At 44.3% G+C, this 23,639-nt stretch overlaps 1 protein-coding gene across 3 annotated transcripts in view; it reads left to right on the forward strand.

Moving 5' to 3' along the window:
* NCOA2 (nuclear receptor coactivator 2) overlaps positions 1-23,639 on the forward strand; it is a 181,738-nt gene that overhangs the window by 54,036 nt on the left and 104,063 nt on the right. For 2 of the 3 annotated variants that reach the window (XM_077270626.1, XM_077270630.1), the window contains exon 2: positions 5-74. The gene's annotated coding sequence lies outside the window, so the exon portion shown is untranslated. Of the gene's footprint in view, positions 1-4; positions 75-14,654; positions 14,770-23,639 lie in introns of all 3 variants that reach the window. The other variant, XM_077270627.1, reaches the window with a different exon arrangement.

Here is a 23,639-nt window from a genome sequence, read left to right on the forward strand (position 1 = left end):
ACAGGTAGATAACAGATTGCTGAACAACAGGTTAGAGAAACACCATTTTCCTGCTCCTCCAGATGCGTTAACAGGTAAATGTTTCATTGCTCTTTATGTGCTAACAGGCAAGGTCCACACTTGGGTTTACTTTGTGACAACTTTGTACACTAGTTTCTCTAGTCTTTCTTAACCCATTGTAAACGCAGTATTTCTTTAGCTGCTGTTCTTTCCAGTCATTTTTGGAAAATGCCTATAGCTCCATAATTTTATTACAGTTTTGCAGATGCTGTGGCCAAGCCGTCCTCATGAAAGCTGCTCTGATACTTATTCATGCTCTTTTTTTTTTTTTTGCTTCCAAAACATCAACTTTTTTATAGTAACTTTTATTAGCGTTTTAATAAACGTATAAATGCAAAATTCACATTACTTCCTAGTACAATTGGAATTTTAAAATAGAAATATTTCTGCTACGAAGGTGGAGAATCTACTATATAATTGTCTAAAGGCCACTTCCGTCTTTCTGTCTGTCACGGATATTCATTGGTCGTGGCCTCTGTCTGTCACAGAAATCCAAGTCGCTGATTGGTCGCGGCAAAACAGCCACGACCAATCAGCGACGGACACAGTCCGGCGGAAAAACGGTCGCTCCTTCCTCCCCGCAGTCAGTGCCCGCTCCATACTCCCCTCCAGTCAGCGCTCACACAGGGTTAATTGCAGCGGTAACGGCCCGCGTTATGCCGCGGTGTAACACACTCCCTTAATGCTGCTATTAACCCTGTGTGACCAACTTTTTACTATTGAGGCTGCCTATGCAGCCTCAATAGTAAAAAGATCTAATGTTAAAAATAATAATTTAAAAAAAATATCGTGTTATACTCACCGTCTGTCGGCCCCCGCATCCAGAACCGGCCTTTACCGCTCCTTGCGACGCTCCGGTGACCGGTCCATGCATTGCGGTCTCGCGAGATGATGACGTAGCGGTCTCGCGAGACCGCAATACACCGCGCGCCCAATCAGAGACATTGCTGCGGGATTTAAATCCTGCTTCGCTGATTGGTCGCGCCCAGCTGACATTGGCGCGGGATTTAAATCCCGCTTCGCTGATTTCTAGCACCCAGCCGGCGCGCCCAATCAGCGACATTGGCGTGGGATTTAAATCCTGCTTCGCTGATTGGTCGCGCCCAGCTGATATTGGCGCGGGATTTAAATCCCGCTAAGCTGATTGGTTGCGCCCAGCTGATATTGGCGCGGGATTTAAATCCCGCTTCGCTGATTTGTAGCGCCCAGCCGGCGCGCCCAATCAGCGACATTGGCGCGGGATTTAAATCCCGCTTCGCTGATTGGTCGCGCCAGCTGGGCGCCACCAACCAGCGACATTGCCGCAAGACTTTTTACTATTGAGGCTGCCTATGCAGCCTCAATAGTAAACAGATGTAATGTTAAACATAATTAAAAAACAAAACCTGCTATTCTCACCTTCCGTAGTCCGACGATGCGCTCCCGCCGGCCGCCATCTGCCGTTCCCAGAGATGCATTGCGAGACCGCTAAGTCATCTGGGTAATTTTGTAATGCATCCTGGGAACGGAAGATAGCGGCAGCCGCACTAATCGGCACAGCTTCGCTGGATCTCAGGGGGTGAGTATCTAACTATTTGTTATTTTAATTATTTTTTTTTTTTAACAGGGATATGGTGCCCACACAGCTAAATACTGCGTGGGCTGTGTTATACACCGCGTGGCTGCTATATACTACATGGGCAGTGTTATATACTGCGTGGGCAGTGTTATATACTACGTGCCCTGTGTTATATAATGCGTGGCCTGTGTTATATAGTACGTGGGCTGTGTTATATAGTACGTGGGCTGTGTTATATACTGCGTGGGCTGTGTTATATACTACATGGGCTGTGTTATATACTGCATGGGCTGTGTTATATACTGCGTGGCTGCTATATACTGCGTGGGCTGTGTTATATAGTACATGGGCTGTTATATACTCCATGGGCTGTGTGATATACTGCGTGGCCTGTGTTATATACTGTGCGGCTGCTATATAGTGCGTGGCCTGTGTTATATAGTACGTGGGCTGTGTTATATAGTACGTGGGCTGTGTTATATACTCCGTGGGCTGTGTGATATACTCCGTGGGCTGTGTGATATACTGCGTGGCCTGTGTTATATACTACGTGACCTGTGTTATATACTGTGGCTGCTATATACCGCGTGGCCTGTGTTATATACTGTTTGGGCTGTGTTATATACTGCGTGGCCACTGTTATATACTGCGTGGCCTGTATTAACACATCGGGTATTCTACAAAATATATGTATGTATATAGCAGCCACATAGTATATAGCACAGGCCACGTAATATTTGCTATATACTATGTGGCCTGTGCTATATACTATGTGGCTGCTATATATATATACATACATACATACATACATACATACATACATACATACATACATACATACATGCATACATATTCTAGAATACCCGATGTGTTAGAATCGGGCCACCATCTAGTATAGAATAAATCTGTAGTAAGATAATAAATTGTTTAGAGCTTAAAAGGTCCGGTCATAGACTAATTCATTTGTGTGATAAAAGGTTTTCAGTTGGAGCCAAAAAATGTAAAAAAAAAAAAAAAAAAAAAAGAAGGAAAGACAAATAGAGAAAAGGTAATCAACTGAAGGCTATCAGAGAAAAACATAAAGCTAAAAAGGCAATATTTTACAAATGGGTTTAATCAAAATGCTTATCCCATGGAGACCAAATGAAGTGGAACAAGCCGCAAGTGTAGATTTTAGCAGTCTGATATTCTTTAAATCGAACATCTATTTGAGAAAGTGTGTTTTCAGTATAGAGAGACCAAGCATTTTGGTAAGTGGGGAGGTGTAGGAGCAAGAAATCATTTAGGGGAGAGAGCAAGACCACTAAGATATGATGGAGTCAGCCTTGGATCATCAACCAATAAGGTTTCCTCAAATTGTAGGGCCTTAATCTATGCGATCTAGAGCCATCAGAAGCTCCAAATCACCATCAAATATTAGATACAGAGGCATCAGAAGCTCCAGATCACCACCAAATATTAGATACAGAGGCATCAGAAGCTCCAGATCACCATCAAATATTAGATACAGTGGCATCAGAAGCTCCAGATCACCACCAAATATTAGATACAGAGGCATCAGAAGCTCCAGATCACCATCAAACATTAGATACAGAGGCATCAGAAGCTCCAAATCACCATCAAACATTAGATACAGAGGCATCAGAAGCTCCAGATCACCATCAAATATTAGATACAGAGGCATCAGAAGCTCCAGATCACCATCAAACATTAGATACAGAGGCATCAGAAGCTCCAGATCACCATCAAACATTAGATAGAGGCATCAGAAGCTCCAGATCACCATCAAACATTAGATAGAGGCATCAGAAGCTCCAGATCACCATCAAATATTAGATTCAGAGGCATCAGAAGCTCCAGATCACCATCAAACATTAGATACAGAGGCATCAGAAGCTCCAAATCACCATCAAACATTAGATACAGAGGCATCAGAAGCTCCAGATCACCATCAAACATTAGATACAAAGGCATCAGAAGCTCCAGATCACCATCAAACATTAGATACAGAGGCATCAGAAGCTCCAGATCACCATCAAACATTAGATACAGAGGCATCAGAAGCTCCAGATCACCATCAAACATTAGATACAGAGGCATCAGAAGCTCCAGATCACCATCAAACATTAGATACAGAGGCATCAGAAGCTCCAGATCACCATCAAACATTAGATAGAGGCATCAGAAGCTCCAGATCACCATCAAATATTAGATACAGAGGCATCAGAAGCTCCAGATCACCATCAAACATTAGATACAGAGGCATCAGAAGCTCCAGATCACCATCAAACATTAGATACAAAGGCATCAGAAGCTCCAGATCACCATCAAACATTAGATACAGAGGCATCAGAAGCTGCAGATCACCATCAAACATTAGATACAGAGGCATCAGAAGCTCCAGATCACCATCAAACATTAGATACAGAGGCATCAGAAGCTCCAGATCACCATCCAATATTAGTTATGCATCAGAAGCTCCAGATCTTGATCAAATATTACAGAGGCATCAGAAGCTCCAGATCACCGTCAAATATTAGATACAGAGGCATCAGAAGCTCCAAATCGCCATCAAATACTAGTTGCAGAGGCATCAGAAGCTCCACATCTCGATCAAATATTCGAGGCATCAGAAGCTCCAGATCACCATCAAATATTAGATACAGAGGCATCAGCCTGTAGGAAACCTCCGGGGTGTGATATACCAGTGCATCAGAGTCTCCAGTTGGTTCTCTCGATGGGTGATTTGGGTGGTGGATATTGGGGTTCCCAAGTCCTTTCCCCACTTGAGCATATAAGTATAACATATCAAGACTTTTTTTAAACATTTTGTAGCTGTGAAATGACACCAGGTCTACATATACCTGTAGAAAGGCCTCTAGAATGGGCAGGGAGGAAGAGTGTAGTGGATTGAATAGTGGGGAAACCATTTCAGAAATTTGTAAGTGACCTCCCTGCGCTGAAATTAAAGGTTGTAATAAGATCGCAAAGGTTTTAAAAGTAACTGTGAAAGAATGATTCAGTAATATCAGATAATCTAAGTAACGATGCGTTAAACCGGGGGCTGGTCATGGTTGGAGAGGGCATTAAAGGAAAAAAGAAAAATACTACTAGCTTGGACTTGGGGCAGGCCATGGAGTACCCGGCCTGGCAGTGTGTCCACATTGGGATTTGTACTCTCCATAGGGAACCAGAGACCACCACAGAAGGGAGTGGGGGTGAATGGGGGGGCAATCCAGAGCCTTTCTATTTCACGGGATACTTCCGAGCGCCACGTGTTGGTGTTTAGTTATGTTGGGTGCAGATCGGCCGCTTGGAGAAATATGCGCAAATAGAGTAGATTTGGGAATACGGCGCCGCGTGTAACTTTGAATAATAATCTGTACACATGTTCCATCACCCTTAGTGGAACTAGGAAAAGGAGGGTTTCCAAAAGAAAAAGGAGTTATGTCAGGGCGGTCATTGTAGTAGTCAAGTGCATAAGCAGGTAAAGGGGTAGAGTTCCCCAAATGGTGAGCATACAGGTAGGTTTTGTTAAATACCAGGGAATAATTGTTTTTAGAAATAAATTAAAAAGGTTGCGATAAATGGGCGTTTAATTAATTAATGACCATGACGAAGGCCCGCTAGCTGAAACGTGTTGGTTTTTCTGCAGTGCTGCATTGTTATGTCAATATGTTAAACTTTTAATATGCTTAAATGTGAAGTTTATTACTTACCTGTTTTTCCATCATTGCTGGAGAACCATTTATTTGTTCTACATAACTATTGTTAACCGACGTCCATGTCAAAGGGAATGGATCCATAAGAAATCACATTGAAAATGGGAGGACATCTAATGGGAAAGTCTTTGTTTTTGCGGTGTTAATCTGTATTACCCGAGGGGGAGCCCAATGTCGACTCTATAAAGAGTGATGATTAGGGGGGAAAAGCAGAATATCATCCATGAATGGAGAAATCTTTACTTGTTTCACCCTAGCGAAAACACTACTAATTTTGCAATTTGCGCGTATATGATAGGCCAGTGGTTCAATACACAATATGAGGAAGGGGTAATAAAGGTCAAACCTGCCACATCCCATAATGTATGGAGGTAATAAAGGTCAAACCTGCCACATCCCATAATGTATGGAGGTAATAAAGGGCAAACCTGCCACATCCCATAGTGTATGGGGGTAATAAAGGGCAAACCTGCCACATCCCATAGTGTATGGGGGTAATAAAGGGCAAACCTGCCACATCCCATAGTGTATGGGGGTAATAAAGGGCAAACCTGCCACATCCCATAGTGTATGGGGGTAATAAAGGGCAAACCTGCCACATCCCATAGTGTATGGGGGTAGTAAAGGGCAAACCTGCCACATCCCATAGTGTATGGGGGTAATAAAGGGCAAACCTGCCACATCCCATAGTGTATGGGGGTAATAAAGGGCAAACCTGCCACATCCCATAGTGTATGGGGGTAATAAAGGGCAAACCTGCCACATCCCATAGTGTATGGGGGTAATAAAGGGCAAACCTGCCACATCCCATAGTGTATGGGGGTAATAAAGGACAAACCTGCCACATCCCATAGTGTATGGGGGTAATAAAGGGCAAACCTGCCACATCCCAAAGTGTATGGGGGTAATAAAGGGCAAACCTGCCACATCCCATAGTGTATGGGGGTAATAAAGGGCAAACCTGCCACATCCCATAGTGTATGGGGGTAATAAAGGTCAAACCTGCCACATCCCATAGTGTATGGGGGTAATAAAGGGCAAACCTGCCACATTCCATAGTGTATGGGGGTAATAAAGGGCAAACCTGCCACACCCCATAGTGTATGGGGGTAATAAAGGGCAAACCTGCCACATCCCATAGTGTATGGGGGTAATAAAGGGCAAACCTGCCACATCCCATAATGTATGGGGGTAATAAAGGGCAAACCTGCCACATCCCATAGTGTCTGGGGGTAATAAAGGGCAAACCTGCCACATCCCATAATGTATGGGGGTAATAAAGGGCAAACCTGCTACATCCCATAGTGTATGGAGGTAATAAAGGGGAAACCTGCCACATCCCATAGTGTATGGGGGTAATAAAGGGCAAACTTTCCACATCCCGTAGTGTATGGGGGTAATAAAGGGCAAACCTGCCACATCCCATAGTGTATGGGGGTAATAAAGGGGAAACCTGCCACATCCCATAGTGTCTGGGGGTAATAAAGGGCAAACCTGCCACATCCCATAGTGTATGGGGGTAATAAAGGGGAAACCTGCCACATCCCATAGTGTATGGGGGTAATAAAGGGGAAACCTGCCACATCCCATAGTGTATGGGGGTAATAAAGGGCAAACCTGCCACATCCCATAGTGTATGGAGGTAATAAAGGGGAAACCTGCCACATCCCATAGTGTATGGAGGTAATAAAGGGCAAACCTGCCACATCCCATAATGTATGGGGGTAATAAAGGGCAAACTGCCACATCCCATAGTGTATGGGGGTAATAAAGGGCAAACCTGCCACATCCCATAGTGTATGGGGGTAGTAAAGGACAAACCTGCCACATCCCATAGTGTATGGGGGTAGTAAAGGACAAACCTGCCACATCCCATAATGTATGGGGGTAATAAAGGGGAAACCTGCCACATCCCATAGTGTATGGTAAAGAGTACAAGGAAAAAGCTGCCTGGATAAAAGGTGAATGAGCAGACGATTATGGACCCCAGCCTCCCTCCGAGGAGTAAAGCCCACCTCATAATCCATGCTATCCCCTCCCCGGTCAGTGCTTTCAGTGATATAATGGATACGTTCATATTACTGATTTCTGTAAATATTTGTTTTCATTATTGTGGTATTTGCCATTTTCTTCCGTTTTGGCTGCTTTTCTAGGTGTGTTTCTCAGGACACAGAGATGATCCATGCCTGTAATTTAGCTCTACTGTCTAAGTGTGAGTGCACGGACGGCCGCAGGTCTCCCGTCCCAGACCACCCACATATGCCTATGAGGCTGTCAAGTTTGGGTCATGAGTCCTGCGGTACGTCTGTGCCCGGACCGTGATAAACAGACGTCCTAATTTGCTCTAATGGAAATATTAGCAATAGAGGTGAGCGAGTATACTCGTTGCTCAGGTGGTCTCTGAGTATTTGTTAGTTTTTGGAGATTTAGTTTTTATCACCGCAGCTGAATGATTTACAGCTATTAGCCTGCTTGATTACATGTGGGGATTTTCTAGCAACCAGGCAACCCCCACATGTACTCAGGCTGGCTAGCAGCTGTAAATCATTCAGCTGTGGCGATGAAAACTTAATCTCCAAACACTAACAAATACTCGGAGACCACCTGAGCATGCTCTGGAAAACCCGAGCAACGAGTATACTCGCTCATCACTAATCAGCAAGTCTCCGTTTTATCGCCAGCCACATCTGTGGCTCCTAATACTGCTGTGTCCCTCCTAGTACGGCTGTGTCCCTCCTAGTACGGCTGTGTCCCTCCTAGTACGGCTGTGTCCCTCCTAGTGCGGCGGTGTCCCTCCTAGTGCGGCGGTGTCCCTCCTAGTGCGGCGGTGTCCCTCCTAGTGCGGCGGTGTCCCTCCTAGTGCGGCGGTGTCCCTCCTAGTGCGGCGGTGTCCCTCCTAGTGCGGCGGTGTCCCTCCTAGTGCGGCGGTGTCCCTCCTAGTGCGGCGGTGTCCCTCCTAGTGCGGCGGTGTCCCTCCTAGTGCGGCGGTGTCCCTCCTAGTGCGGCGGTGTCCCTCCTAGTGCGGCGGTGTCCCTCCTAGTGCGGCGGTGTCCCTCCTAGTGCGGCGGTGTCCCTCCTAGTGCGGCGGTGTCCCTCCTAGTGCGGCGGTGTCCCTCCTAGTGCGGCTGTGTCCCTCCTAGTGCGGCTGTGTCCCTCCTAGTGCGGCGGTGTCCCTCCTAGTGCGGCGGTGTCCCTCCTAGTGCGGCGGTGTCCCTCCTAGTGCGGCGGTGTCCCTCCTAGTGCGGCGGTGTCCCTCCTAGTGCGGCGGTGTCCCTCCTAGTGCGGCGGTGTCCCTCCTAGTGCGGCGGTGTCCCTCCTAGTGCGGCGGTGTCCCTCCTAGTGCGGCGGTGTCCCTCCTAGTGCGGCGGTGTCCCTCCTAGTGCGGCGGTGTCCCTCCTAGTGCGGCGGTGTCCCTCCTAGTGCGGCGGTGTCCCTCCTAGTGCGGCGGTGTCCCTCCTAGTGCGGCGGTGTCCCTCCTAGTGCGGCGGTGTCCCTCCTAGTGCGGCGGTGTCCCTCCTAGTGCGGCGGTGTCCCTCCTAGTGCGGCGGTGTCCCTCCTAGTGCGGCGGTGTCCCTCCTAGTGCGGCGGTGTCCCTCCTAGTGCGGCGGTGTCCCTCCTAGTGCGGCGGTGTCCCTCCTAGTGCGGCGGTGTCCCTCCTAGTGCGGCGGTGTCCCTCCTAGTGCGGCGGTGTCCCTCCTAGTGCGGCGGTGTCCCTCCTAGTGCGGCGGTGTCCCTCCTAGTGCGGCGGTGTCCCTCCTAGTGCGGCGGTGTCCCTCCTAGTGCGGCGGTGTCCCTCCTAGTGCGGCGGTGTCCCTCCTAGTGCGGCGGTGTCCCTCCTAGTGCGGCGGTGTCCCTCCTAGTGCGGCGGTGTCCCTCCTAGTGCGGCGGTGTCCCTCCTAGTGCGGCGGTGTCCCTCCTAGTGCGGCGGTGTCCCTCCTAGTGCGGCGGTGTCCCTCCTAGTGCGGCGGTGTCCCTCCTAGTGCGGCGGTGCCCCTCCTAGTGCGGCGGTGCCCCTCCTAGTGCGGCGGTGCCCCTCCTAGTACGGCGGTGCCCCTCCTCCATGCTTTACACTGCAGCTCGTGTTCCTGATGTGTGATGCAAACGTTCACCATGAAATCTGCGCACAAAACAGATTTTAATATTTCAAAATTGGAATCATTCTAAACTACAAATGACTTGTGAAAAAGAGGAGTATCATCAAGAAATATCCGCATATACCGCAGTATGTTTTGGTAATAAGGGAGCCTGTAATCCAGCTTAATGTGTGCTCCATAGGGTCATATTTGTCTATGGTCCGAATTTGGACACGGAGACCCTTACGGATATTTTGCAGTGCGCCATAACTCTTCACGTCTGCTTCATCCGGAGAGGATGATGAAGATTTGGATAACTTTTCCTGAATGGAGGAGGTGGGAGTTGTATAAAGTAGCGTGGTGGTCCGCAGCGGATCTACCCATACACCGGGTAACACAATCCCCCTATAGCTGCGGTTACACTTTAACAGAAAAGTTTGATTTTAGAAATATTTAGCATGAGATGGTGACTGTGCCGGGCGCTAACCTGTGCGTTTCTGCTGTCGGATGATGTGCTGCAGCATCCAGTCATTCCTTCCGCAATGTAATAAAAGACCTGCACATTATTTATAGTGTCAGGCGGTGTGCCTGCTCTCCAGCAAAATGGCTGTCTGTCAACGTGTTATGTCAGAGGAATGTTAAACCGCTCCCTGTAGTGAGTCAGTCTCCACTTGTTTTCCCTCACACAGGAAGCGGAGATTATTGGGATGCCGGTGTACGGCAGGTATGTAGATGCCCAGTGTGATTTTACATCCCTGCTCATCCAGTGTTTGTGCATGTGAGTTATGATGGCAGGAGATTACCCCTCCTTACCTGGCCATGGTTCGTCATCCCATACTTAAAGATGAATCAATCTGATTTTTTATTATTTTTTTCTGGGCAGCATAACAGAAATAACCCTGTTGGAGCTGCTCTGCAGTACCCGGCAGCCGCCGCTACACATTGCGTAGAGCAACGCTGTTCACATTGATTACATCCAGCCGCCACTAGAGCAAATGGCTGACGGGAGACGGACGCCTATCTGCCAGTGATCACCTGTTCCACAGACAATGACAGTCAGCATTCTACTGAAAAGTGAAAATAGTAACTGCAAGAACATGCACAGTCCTCTTCGGTTTCTGAAATATCACTGACATTTTTTTTCTCGCAGATAGGCACCTTTTTTCTTTCTAGCAGACAATGAAATAAGAAATGTGTATTTTTACGAAGTGTCTAGGAATTCTACTATACATGGCAACCCAACACTGAGGGTAATGTTAATGCGTCCTTATGCCCAAGGTTCATTGGCTTTCCTAAAGCCTTGGAGTGTCGGAACATTTCAGTATTGGTAATGGGGAGGATGGTTAGTACTCCTGGGCTATCAGTGTAAAACAATATTCTCAATCTAAGGCTAGGGTCACACAAGATCATATTCTCTCATTCAAGAGAATCCGGCTGAGTATGCTAATCACTCTGATCAGAGTGTGATGAAAGCATGTGCCGATTTTCTCAGATGAGGAGAATAAGCAAAAAAAAGTGTCCGTCTTCTCCATTCGGTAAGTCTGCGAAAATCGGGCTGCACTCAGATGTCATCTGAGTGCAGTCCGAAGGTTTTCCATAGACTCATTAACTTGCTCTGCTGAATGCGATTCGATAATCGGATCCAACATCAACTTGCTACAATTCTTTTTTTGGACTGGCTCTGTCCAAGGGAAAAATCAGACATGTGCACAGCCTCAAAGACCAACATTGGCCCAAGTGCCAGGGCTGTAGAGTCAGAGTTGAAGTTGGTGTCTGTGTCTGTTTTGGTGGAGTCGATATGAAATATACCAACTCTTAAAAGATATAATAAATTTGTACAGTAGTACAATGCAGGATGTGCTGTAAATATTCTCGTAAGAATTTGGGAAAGTTATGAAATGTCCTATAAATGTCTGTTCTGCTCCTGATCTAAGGATCTCGGCTTTTAGCTGAGATGAATCTGTGCTGCACTTTATGTACATGTCAGTAGTGACCAGTGCTGTGGGGTCGGAGGTTTGGACAGAAAATACGCACATATGCGTAAGTCCTTATGGTAAAACACACTGTCATGATGATTCTTTTTTTATATCTTGACTTTATAAAAATCTTCCTAGACTACACATAAGACTTTTTTTTTTTCCTTGGATCTAAACAGATCGCATTAAACTGGCTGCGTTGCTGAATAAATGGAATCTTCACACTATGGGAAATAAGGTTTCTATATTCATAGTGCATTTCACCAGAACCAGCATCTTTTTGAAGTGTATAAATCAAATATATATATATTGTTTATACTTGAAATCTCCGTGAAAGTCGTCACTTGGTTATTCTTAGCTTCTGCAAGGGTGTTTAATAAGGTTTGTACTATTAAAAATGAAATAATTTAGCTGTAACTCATACAAAAAAGCCAAACCCGGTTCTGTAGAGCAGCGGTAGACTCAGCGGTCAGAACCTCATTGATCAGAAATTAATTACTCATCCTGTGCACAGGTAATAGTTAATATCTATTATAGGGTCTAAGTTATATTATGGCCACCAATTTGTCTTCTTGGACTAAAAAAAAGGTATAGCACCTGAGGAATGCAAGAGAAAAACATATTTGTTTTTACTATGATTTATTTTTTTTAAACAAAGTGTTTCTGCATCCATAGTACTGCGCTTGTGCCATCACTTCTTCGTCTTCCCGGTCGATATTCGCAGCATTGTTGTCCTGCATTATCTAAGTGTTTAGCAGTACAACAGAGCTGTCAACCTGTCACTGTAACCCCCCAATCTAATGCTAATGCGCTCACGGCCCACCCTACCCCATTATACCCAGCACTAGCTGAAAATAGGGAGAGTCAGCCTACTGTTTGCAATTCATCAGCCAGAATATATATATATATTTTTTTGTCACATGAAACATCCATAGTAAAAAATAACCCCCACAATACATTATTATTATTAATAATGATAATAATATTACCTGTTGTTCCCCGTTGGACAGGAGACTAAGGCCACGTGCCCACGTTGAGTATTTGGTGAGTTTTTTACATCAGTATTTGGAAGCCAAAATCCAGAGTGGAACAATCAGAGGAAAGGTATTAAATTATTATTCTTATTTATATAACACCATTAATTCCATGGTGCTGTACATGAGAAGGGGTTACATACAGAGTTATAGATATCGTTTACAGTAAACGAATTTACAATGACAGACTGGTACAGAGGGGAGAGGACCCTGTCCTTGCGGACTTACATTCTACGGGATATTGGGGAAGAGACAGAAGGTCAGGGGTGCAGCAGCTCTGGTGGTGGTGAGGCAGCAGCTCGGGTGGTGGTGAGGCAGCAGCTTGGGTAGTGGTGAGGCGGCAGCTCGGGTGGTGGTGAGGCGGCAGAATGGTTATTGCAGGCTGTAAGCTTTCCTGAAGAGATGGGTTTTCAGGTTCCGTCTGAAGGATCCGAGGGTGGTGGATAATCGGACATGTAGAGGCATGGAATTCCAGAGGATGGGGATATTCAGGAGAAATTTTGAAGACAGTTGTGTGAGGAACGAATAAGTGTGGAGGAGAGCAGGAGATCTTGGGAGGATCAAAGATTACATGAGGGAAGATATTGGGTGATTAGTTCAGAGATATAGGGAGGGGACAGAATGTGGATGGCTTTGTAGGTCAGTGTTAGTAGTTTGAACTGGATTCGTTGGGGAATTGGGAGTCAGTGGAGGGATTTGCAGAGGGGAGAAGCAGGGGAGTAGCGGGGAAAGAGGTGGATTAGCTGAGCAGCAGAGTTGAGGACAGACTGGAGCGATGCAAGAGAGTTGGCGGGGAGGCCACAGAGGAGGGTGTTGCAGTAATCGAGGCAGGAGATGATGAGGGCATGCACAAGAGTTTTAGTAGATTGAGGGCTGGGGAAGGGACAGATTCTGGCAATATTTTTGAGTTTGAGGCGACAGGAGGTGGCAAGAGTTTGGATGTGCGGTTTGAAGGACAGGGCAGTGTTGAGAGTTACCCCGAGGCAGCGGAATACAGGTGCTGGAGAGAGCGTGATGCCATTTACCATAATAGATAGATCAGGTAGGGGGGATACGCGAGATGGGGGAAAGATGATGAGTTCGGTTTTGTCTACATTGAGTTTTGGAAAGCGAGAGGTGAAGGAGGATATGGCTGACAGACACTCCGGGATTCTGGACAGCAGAGAGATGACATCTGGGCCAGAGAGGTAGATCTGAGTGTCGTCCGCATACAAATGGTATAATAGAAACATGTCACCACTTCTGTATTTATCACCCACTCCTGGTTTTGGCTGACCAACATCAAAATAAAAATCTCACCATGTGCACATGGCCCAAAGGTGTTTTTCTGTATTTAAAGTTTTTGCGGGCCTGAAGCCCTGCCCAGTACACCTCCATAAAAGCGTACACCCCTGAATATGTGAAGCCCCTTAATATCAGCTGACGACTGTTATTCTTCAGTATGTCTATTTAAACCCTCTCTCCTGGCTCCGATGTACTAATTAGAAAGCGTCTGTATGTGTCATTATGCAGATGAAAGGCTGCTGCGGATTCTCGTGCCCCGCACATGACTTGGCACAAGGTGTACACAGGAATCCAGGATCGGGCATGTGGTACCCAGAGCTTGTTAAAGTGAAATAATGATTCATGTTGCGTTGTACTGTTATATCACGGCGAGAGTTGTTAAATCCTCTGGAGCCGAGGTTGCCATTGTTCACTTTCACAAGCTGTGTCCCTGCGTACTAATCAGTCACTGTTACAGCCTTGTGCAATGTGCCCACAGCACCATAGCGAAAGGTAAAGTCAGGTTACACGCAGAGCGAGAGATGCAATGTAATGTCCCCTCGCTCAATAAAGTAAATAGCTGTTATCTGTTCTTCCGTCTCAGAATCATCATGTACTTCACATTACTAGTAGTGGGGAAATGTACACAATGCTCTTTGGAATTATGGCCGACTTCTAGTTAAAGGTCTACTAAATTCATAGCAGAAGTAGTCTGTAAAAAGAGCTACCGGTATAAAGGAGCTGTCCGACTAGATAAAAAGCGCATTACGTGTGTTTAAAATTAATACAACTTGCCATCCTATTTTAATTTTTAGAGGGAATGCATCAGAAAATAGCTTATTGTTTATATCTGTTTTTTTTTGTGTTACATGTGAACAGTTTTATATTATGATCTTTTTAAAGAAAAAGAATAGTAATCCTGCAATTTTATATTGGCACCTGTATTTTTTTTTTTTTTTTTTTTTTAGACTCATGCTTTCAGGAAGAGTTTTCAGCACGCTCATAATCATCAGGGGCAGGATTACACGGACAGCTAACACCCCTATACACAGCTGATGACACAGGATCCACCAATCACAGCAGGTGATGTCACAGCTCCCCTCCCTGTGCACAGGGTCTTTTGGCATTTCAATACAATAGAAAGGGGCCTGGATCTGACCATTGTGGCTAACTTATATGTTTACTACCTGAAACAATAGAAAATTAAAGTCTTTAAAAAAAAAAAAAAAAACCTGCCATGCCAAAACATTTTAAAAAGACTAAACAATAGATAATTTTCTGATGACACATTCCCTTTACAGATCCCGCTGTCATCTCCCTTCCTAGCTGTTCTACTTTTGTATTTGCTTCAACACAGGTGAAAATGTTCTACTAACCAGCGCTCAGTTCAGTAGCAAAGCCGTCTTTGTTTTTAGTTATGGATGATTCAGAGACTGGGAAGGGGACTGGCTTAGCTTTTAAAATCAGCCAGCCAACCCCCTTCATATATAAAACTAGATACATTGCTGCATAATATGCAGATTTGGCAGATCTATGCTAGAAAAGATCCTGATCCACTCACTAAAGGGATCTATTGTGAAACAGGTTAAAAAAGAGTTCTTGTGTATAACCCCCAGCTAGGCAGTTTGCGGCAGTTTACTGAAAAAACTATGGAAAGGCGTAGTAAAAAATCATCATTCAATATTTCAGTCCATTAAAAAAAAAACTAAAAACACATGGAATTTATTTAATATGAATCTGTCATCAGGTTTTTGCATCCCAATCTGATGCAACATAAAGTAGGGACAGAGATCCTGCTCCGATTCCAGTGGACATTTTGTATAGTTTTGATAATGTTTTTCTTATTGCTGTCCTCAGATGGTGCTGTAAAGACCTCATGAGTCATGACAGATTATCTTTAATATTGGAGTCTGTGGCTGATGAAAGCAACTTTACAGCATTGCTCCTTTTCATCTACATGTTGGATGTTTTTCCCACAGTACGTTAAGGAGAGACCAAAAATACAGCATAGTGGATTCTTCTCCATGGCCTTTTATTTAGGAACTATGTCCTCGATTCATCATTCTTTGTGCCTTTTTTTTTTTTAGAGTAAAGTGTTTTAGAGTAAAGTGTTTTTCTACACTTAGTGTAGAGTAAGTGTTTTTTAGGCATTATGGCTTTTGTGCTTTTTTTTTTCCAGTCTCCATATAGGTACGGTTTTCATTATCCAGATGTTTTCAGCTAAATCATCCTGATTAGAGATGGGTGAACCCTAACAGTAAACTTTGGCGTCCGTACCGAACACCTACTGTTGGGCACAGACTTCACCAGGAAGTCTATGTTACTGTTTGAGTTCGTCCCTCCTCTCCGAACAGCGGGGATTTCTCGAGTTGTCATGTGCGTGACAGCATGGCAAACACTGCTTCTGATCGGCTGTAAAATCATTACCGTCAGTACCCTGAGCCAGCAGCTGTGATCAGAGATATAAATGGGATTACTGCTCCCATCAGCCTATTCCTGCTGCCTCTAATAACGGTAAGAGGAGGCACTGGCTGATGGGAGTAGTGCTCCTAACTGCGCCTGTGCTCTAAATAAATAATAAAAAAAATGCGTCGGTTCCCCTGTATTTTTGATAACCAGCCAGGCAAAACTGACAGCTGGGGGCTGCAACCCTCAGCTGTCAGCTTTAGCATGGTTGGTTATCAAGATTAGAGGGTCCACATGCTGGTTTTTTTTATTATTTAAATAAATAATTTAAAAAATCGGTTTGGGGTCCCAGCCAAACTAAAGCAGTCAACTGGGGGCTGGTATTCTCAGGCTGGTAAGGGGCCATGGATTTTACTAATCCTATAGTTTGCCTGGCTGTTTATCAGAAATACAGGGGAACCCACATTGTTTTTTTAAATTATTTATTTAGAGCGCAGGTGCTGTCTAATAAATACTCCCATCAGCCGCCACCTGCTCTTGCTGTTATTAGCGGCAGCAGGCAGGGAATAGTAGTTCCATCAGCCGACGCCAATGGGAACTGCAGCTGTCTGACCGGCGGTAATGATTTTGCCACCGTCCAGAAGCAGTGTTTGCCGCTCTGTCATGCACATGACAGCATGGCAAGCACTGAATGTTCAGGCCCCCCTATTCAAGTGAATGGGTCCGGGTACTATTCTGTTCTGCTGAACCCACCGGACTCGAACATCCAGGGGTCCACCCATCTCTAATCCTGATGTTGCAAAATTTTGCAGTTTTTCAAGTATCGTTGTGAAGTACAAAATCTGTGTAGTTTTCTTTTTTTTTGCATCGATGAAAACTGTGACATTTTAAATATTATTGACTTTTTTTTTTTTTTAAAAAAAAAAAAAGCACAATGGGCCCAAAAATGTTTTACATTTGTGTCAAATTCAAAACCTTGTGCTCCATTTTTATGACTTTGGCACAAAATTCACCAGCACAAAAATACAAAGCAAAAAATGGCTTGAATGCAAAGGATGAACCGTTGCCTATGGCTGCGCGCTCTCTTGCAGCTGCAGCAGGTGTGGTGTAATATTCTGGGGCCACAAGTTGCTCATCCTTTACATCCGGAGAGTCTGGTCTGAACCTCACAATGTATCATGTAGGAAAGCGTCTATTAACATCTAGGTGTATCCTGCATTCACTGCCATGTAAATTGCCTGAGTGTGACCTAAATCTTCCACCATAAGCGTTCTTCATCGGCATTCCTGCAATCCAGCTGCTGCGGGGTTAGTAACGCTGCATCAATCATCAAGCACATGGAGTAAGAGAAAGAAGTGTCCGCTTCATCCTTGCAGAGCAGGGACCAGTTCTTTACTTCAGTCCGCTCTTCCATGGGAAGAACTGCGATTCTTTTCCATTTATGTTTCACAAATAATCCTTTTTCGTAGTCATTTTTTTTTCCTATGAATTGTTCTGTATGGTTGGTGTAATATTAATGTGTAGGAATATTTTCTCTACGGGCTCGTGTTTACAACTGCATTACTGCGCCCGCAGACGTCATATATTTATTGCTGCCTTGAGATCATCTTGCTCCTAATCACATTTCGGGTGGGGTGTTAATATTACTCATTAAGAATTTTTTAGTGGGATTTTTTTTTTTTACTAGTTAAAGGATGGGTAGATGAGCGTTGGAAAAGGCATTTCTTCTCCAGTGTCAGGATCTGATTTGGTCTTTGGCACCAACTATTTGGCTCCTTACGTTTTTGATACAACAAAATGGTTATGGAGGTGCATGTCCTTCATAGTCCTATATTGAATTATTACTATGGAAGCGATTTTTGACACACATTCTCTTGCGCTTCTCACAGTTGAGACCAAGGAGAGAATTGAAAGCGATGGCAGTCGGCTTGTGTATGCAAATAGCATATGAGCGAGGGGAGTGTGAAACGGCAGAATCCTAGCAGTGAGCACATTACACACACTCCATTATTCCCTCATTTTATACTCCCGCACTATTTTTTTTTTTTTTACGTGACTGAATAATTCCTTCCGAAGTGATGGCTTAGTATGACCCTATTCTGACTAAGAATAGTATCAGTGAGGCCACAGTCCACATTTTGTGGAAGGTCCACAAGTAGTGGAGCACGCGTGCACCTCCATTCACAGTGACCGTATTTATGGGTGAACAGGATTCCATTTTGGAGATGGGTGCTAGTACCAGACATGGGACCAGCATTGATTGCATGCTTCTTGATAAAGGTGGACAGAATGATTTGCAGAACCCAGTTCGGTCCTCTGTTGCAGCCAGACTTCACCTCTGTGGGCTTCCTTGCCTCAGCCCCGCCTGGCTATCGCTGTTGTTTCTTGGGCTCATGGGCCCGTGGCACAACGCATCTGATGACATCTCAGAACCTAGGAAAGACCAGCCGCTACAATGAAGACCAGCGCTACGGCAGACCAGTCTAGAGGTGGGAACCGGCTATTGACAATCGTTGTGCTCATCTTTACCTGCTGTCAGCTAGAAAGAATCCTGTAATCTACATATTTTGATCCTTTGCCATTCATACAATTTGGAGTATATGAAGCCAGTAGTTTTCAGAATACATGTCCTTGATAACATGCAGTCACCAATAACAGGAGTGAACATTGTTTTATCCTGAACGTTTAGCACCTTCCTTGCATTTCTGTGCCAGCCTTAACTAGACGACTGTAAATGAGCACACATGCTGGAACGCCGGCACCACGCTGCCAGGCCACCATCTTCTTCATTCCCCCCTTCCTCTCAGTAAGTATAATGTCCCTTTAAGTGATGGATGCCAGCCTCCCCAGCCTTTGTTATTCACAAAGCTGTGTTTTTTTCTACTTTAACACCTTATCTTAAAGAAGAGCCTTTTTGCATTGTGAAGTAATCAGGTTGACAGCAGGAGAAGATAAATGCATACGCTTTACATTAAATGCAATATTGGCACTATGCAGCCGTCATCACGACTCGTGTATTATTTCAATGAGGCTGCCTGGGAAGAACACATTATCCCCAACAGTAAAAATTCCCAAAGAGATGGCATTATCCAATCTTCCTGCAATTTGCCGAGCTTTGCTGTAGAAGTGTAAAATTCATTGTGCGCACTGAAAAGCATGCTGTTCCTAAAGATTTGCTGTACTTTCCGACACAGGCCACATTTGTAACGGCGCAGTGTGAAGCGTGTCTCGTGAGATTATGGAACGGGGTCTGGATTCACAAGAGGTTAAAAACCTCAAAAATAGTGTCCTAAAATGTCTGCAATTTTTAACAGGGCTTTGATTGGCCATGATTAGTTAGGTGGGATTGTCTGCGTATTTGAGATGTAGTGTGGTGATGATACAACATAACTAATCAGACTCCTGAAGATCAGGAATGTTTTCCCGACATGTCAAAATTCATGTAACCTGTGTACTTGATTGAGCTATCAGAATAATTCTGGAAATCCTCCTGCCCTGCAGGAATGGGGTGTTTTAGCTGTTCAGTACTTGTGTCTCTAATCCCCTTATGAAGTAATACACCAGTGCCCCAACTACAGATAGCGCCATTGTGTAAGGCTTGTTTGTTTGCATTGTTTCCCCTCCTTTGTATTGATAGTGCTCCTGCATCCTGGACTATTGGAATAATTAACACTTTGTAATGTAATCAGTATTTTGTTGTTTGAAGCCTGGCCATTGGTTGACTTCTATAGTGCAGCCCACCCACTGCTCGTCCTCTGATAGCTGTGCTATGAGCCCACCCAGCCCAGTCCATTCAGTGTGTAGAGAGGAATAGTCTCCTGCCCAATACAGTGGATCTGATATGTGGAAATCGACCATTACCAAATCTTTCATCCAACATCTGTCATGAAGGGGCATTGGGACCCCCCATATACTGGATATTGGCTGGTTCGGAAGACTTTCCCCTTGTTTGTTTGGGCACCCTAATGGTAATGTATCACCTTTTACTTTTGAAGTAAAATATAATATTGATCAATTTTTCTTTTCGTATTTTGTTTTATGATGGATGTATGCTATGATTTGTATATACGGTAATTATGGAGCAACTATCTTAGCTTTTCGGGGTTTTTTTAAATGTTTTTATTTAACATATTTAGAGATGTGCTTTACAGCAGCCATATATGCCAATGAGTACTGATAACAAGGGTCCTACTGCGGGAGCCCCCAGTCTGGAATGGAGCGCGTGCTCCACCGCCATTGTCCTTGTGGCTGTACTGTGGAGGACTGGACTCTGCTTTCTCCCGGCAGTCACATAGACAAGGTATGGAGCCGGGTTCCAGCTTGTGCTCCATTCCACACCAGCTCTATAGAGCCCCATTCTTAGGATTTGGGGTCACTGAGGGTCCCAGTGATCGAACCCCCAGCAATCCTTACGTTGTGGTGTATGCTGTGAATAGGGGATAACTTGGTTCTGGGAATACCCCTTTTAAAGCTTTCCTGCCTGATCTGAAAATGAGCGCTGTGAGACAAGTCCTAGTGACTCTTGCTGCCCCCATCATGGGACTTGGGGACAAGGCTGGTGGTCCGCATGCTGTTGCTGAATTTTAATGAAATATTTATTGACTCTGTCTAAACTATGGCAAGCTATCCTCTACTATAAGGGCTCGTTCACACGACCATATCTGCCGTCCGAGGAGAAAAAAGGGACCGCACTACTCAGTAGGGCTGTTCACATGAGCAGTTTTTATTTATTTATTTTTTTCACAGACCGAATCTGCACTTGAAATAAATTGCAGCAGTGTTAGTTTCTTCTGGGTGAAGGATGAGACTCTCCCATTCAAGTCTATGGGTGCGCAAAGTAAATCCGGTTCCATATGGCGCCACAGCGCAGCACCCGATTCTAACAGACACATTGTCATTATTAACCTAGGAAACTGTATTTAGTCTTATACATTATTAATAGCTGAAGTTATATAAAAGCAGATTGTGCACAGATGACCAGTGGGGGAAAAATTGCTGAGTTTTCAAGGTAAAAGGCGGAAGACTATTTTGTTATAGGCTCAAGTGCACCCAGCTAAGGGGAATAAACTCCAGACCTCAAAACAAATCCTCTGTTTGGTCACCTGTAGATGGAGGCCAGTGTGTCCCTGACATGAGGCCGGATTGTCCCCAGCGGCAGGGAAAGGGCCGTTGCAGATTTATACGCTGTCCTCCAAACTGGGAATGGCTGCGTAGAATATTGTGAGCCTGTGTTACTGGTTTTAAAGCGTTTTTAAAATGATAGTCAAGCTTCTTCCACTAAAGCTCTCTGCCCGTCCATTTGTTCACTCCACGGTCAAATCACAATTTCACTATTAGAGAATGGCATAACTGGTGCTAAAAAACAACCCCAAAGGAATGAACTGGGATATAAACTGGTGCAAGCGCACGTTCACACTAACCACTGGTAAAAACATGTTAACCAAGTACCCAATATTGTTTTCATGCACTATGCAGTTTATTTACTGCAGGGTATTTAATAATCATGTTTCTGGAATTTTTTATGACTGATACTTGTGTGAAAGAGGCTTCATAATCTAGACACTTATCTCTTAAATTCCCAGTATTTTCTATTTGACATATGACACCTAGAATCCCAGCTTGTGTATTTATTGCATAGTGCACTATAAAGGAATTTACTTTTGCCACTCCCTTCAAAAGTCTGTTTCTTTTTTTTTGTTTTGTTTTTTTACTGAGCATTTTTGTTTTCAAAAATCTTTTTAATGTTCTATTGATGAGTACGGTAATTACGTATTTCTTTTCCCAATACATACACATGGGTGGGACATGCTGAAGAATCAAAAATTAATTTAATTATTAATAAAAATGTCCTATTTTTTCTTTTTTTTCTGCAGCTCTTATGCAAGCCTATGTGTCACCATAGTGACAGGTGAATTAACCCTGTATAGTCTGATCCTGAAGTCCTATATTCTGCCTTCACTCAAGAAGGAACGGACTTGGGCTATGTTCCCACAATGAGATTTTGATGTTGCAGATTTTCTGCACCTATTCAGTAAATTGGGTTACCTGCAGATTTTCCACGTCTAGTGTAAGTCTATGGGAAAAATCTGCAATTAAATCTCAGCACACCTGGAAGAGAAATTGGCATGTTGGGGATTGGAAACACGCACGGCAGGTCAGCTTATGTTGAGTAAAAAAAAAAAAAAACACAGCAGGCAGGAGATTTCTATAAATCCCATCCAGTTTGCTGGAACTGTAAGATGCTGCGTTTTTGATGCAGTGAAAATACACAGTGTCAGCAACTCACAAAAAACTCACCCTTAAGGCCGTGAGTAGGGTTGAGCGACTTTTGCTTTTTTAGGATCGAGTTGGGTTTTGTGAAACCCGACCTTCTCGAAAGTCGGATTGCGTGAAATCGGTCGATTCTACTGTAAAGTCGGTTTCCGGACCGGAACACGAAACCCAATGCAGGTCAATGTGGATTATTTTTTACATTTACTTAATCTCTCTCCCTCTCCCTCTCCGAAAAACACATGTAACAATAGAATGCATGTAACAGAACACATCAAAAAATGCAGTGAAAAGTAACTTACCATAATTTACTTACGGCCACATTCACACGTTCAGTATATTGTCAGTATGTTACATCAGTATTTGCAAGCCAAAATCACGAGAGGATCAATTGGAGGAAAAATATAATAGAAACACGTCACCACTTCTGCATTTATCACCCACTCCTGGTTTTGGCTTACAAATACTAATGTAAAATACTGACCAAATACTGAACATGTGAACATGGCCTAATAGGTGCTGAAAATCTACAACATCAAAACCTCATTGTGGGAACATAGCCTAATGTTTGTTATTACACATACAAAACATTTTGGTGATCTATTACAAATGTACTTCCTTTTTTATTATTATAAATAAAATAGTTGCACAGCTTTAGAGTTCTTTTATGTTTAGTGTGTGTTTTTTGATGATGTGAGTGATCTTAATATTTGGCTATTACTATATTGGCCGACGTGTTGTGGATCCGCCTGTACAGCTGCTGTAACCTCGCTGAATACTTTCACCCACTTGTGCGGAGCTTGCTGGAATACCATGACGAGGGATCTCTGCTTCCTCTGTATTTTTTGGGCAGATATTACGAAACTTGTCTTTTCTAGGCTACTTGTGCCATGGATCACTGGGTGAAAGGGCAGTGTTATCAGCCAGATTCAGCGAGTGGCACTGTGCGGAGGAATATGCAGAGATTTTATTTTTCTTTGATAGTATCGTATATTTAAAATAACATTATCCGGTATTCTACATGTGATGGTTCTGTAGGTTTAGGAGGCATTTGCAACATCACAAAACAATCTTCACTTTTTATTGATGTCATTTGTTCTTGGGCTCATTCAGACGCCCGTTTTCATGCACACGTTTTATGTGTGATTTTCACGGATAGAACATGTACCCGTTATCGTCGTGGGGCTGTTCACTTATTCGTGTTTTTATTGCGAATTGTATATTCCGTGAAAAAATCACAGAGACGTGTCTGTTTATTGGCCCGATGAATGAAAAGG

Source organism: Ranitomeya variabilis, chromosome 6, assembly GCF_051348905.1.
Source record: "Ranitomeya variabilis isolate aRanVar5 chromosome 6, aRanVar5.hap1, whole genome shotgun sequence".
NCBI classification, from domain to species: Eukaryota; Metazoa; Chordata; class Amphibia; order Anura; family Dendrobatidae; genus Ranitomeya; species Ranitomeya variabilis.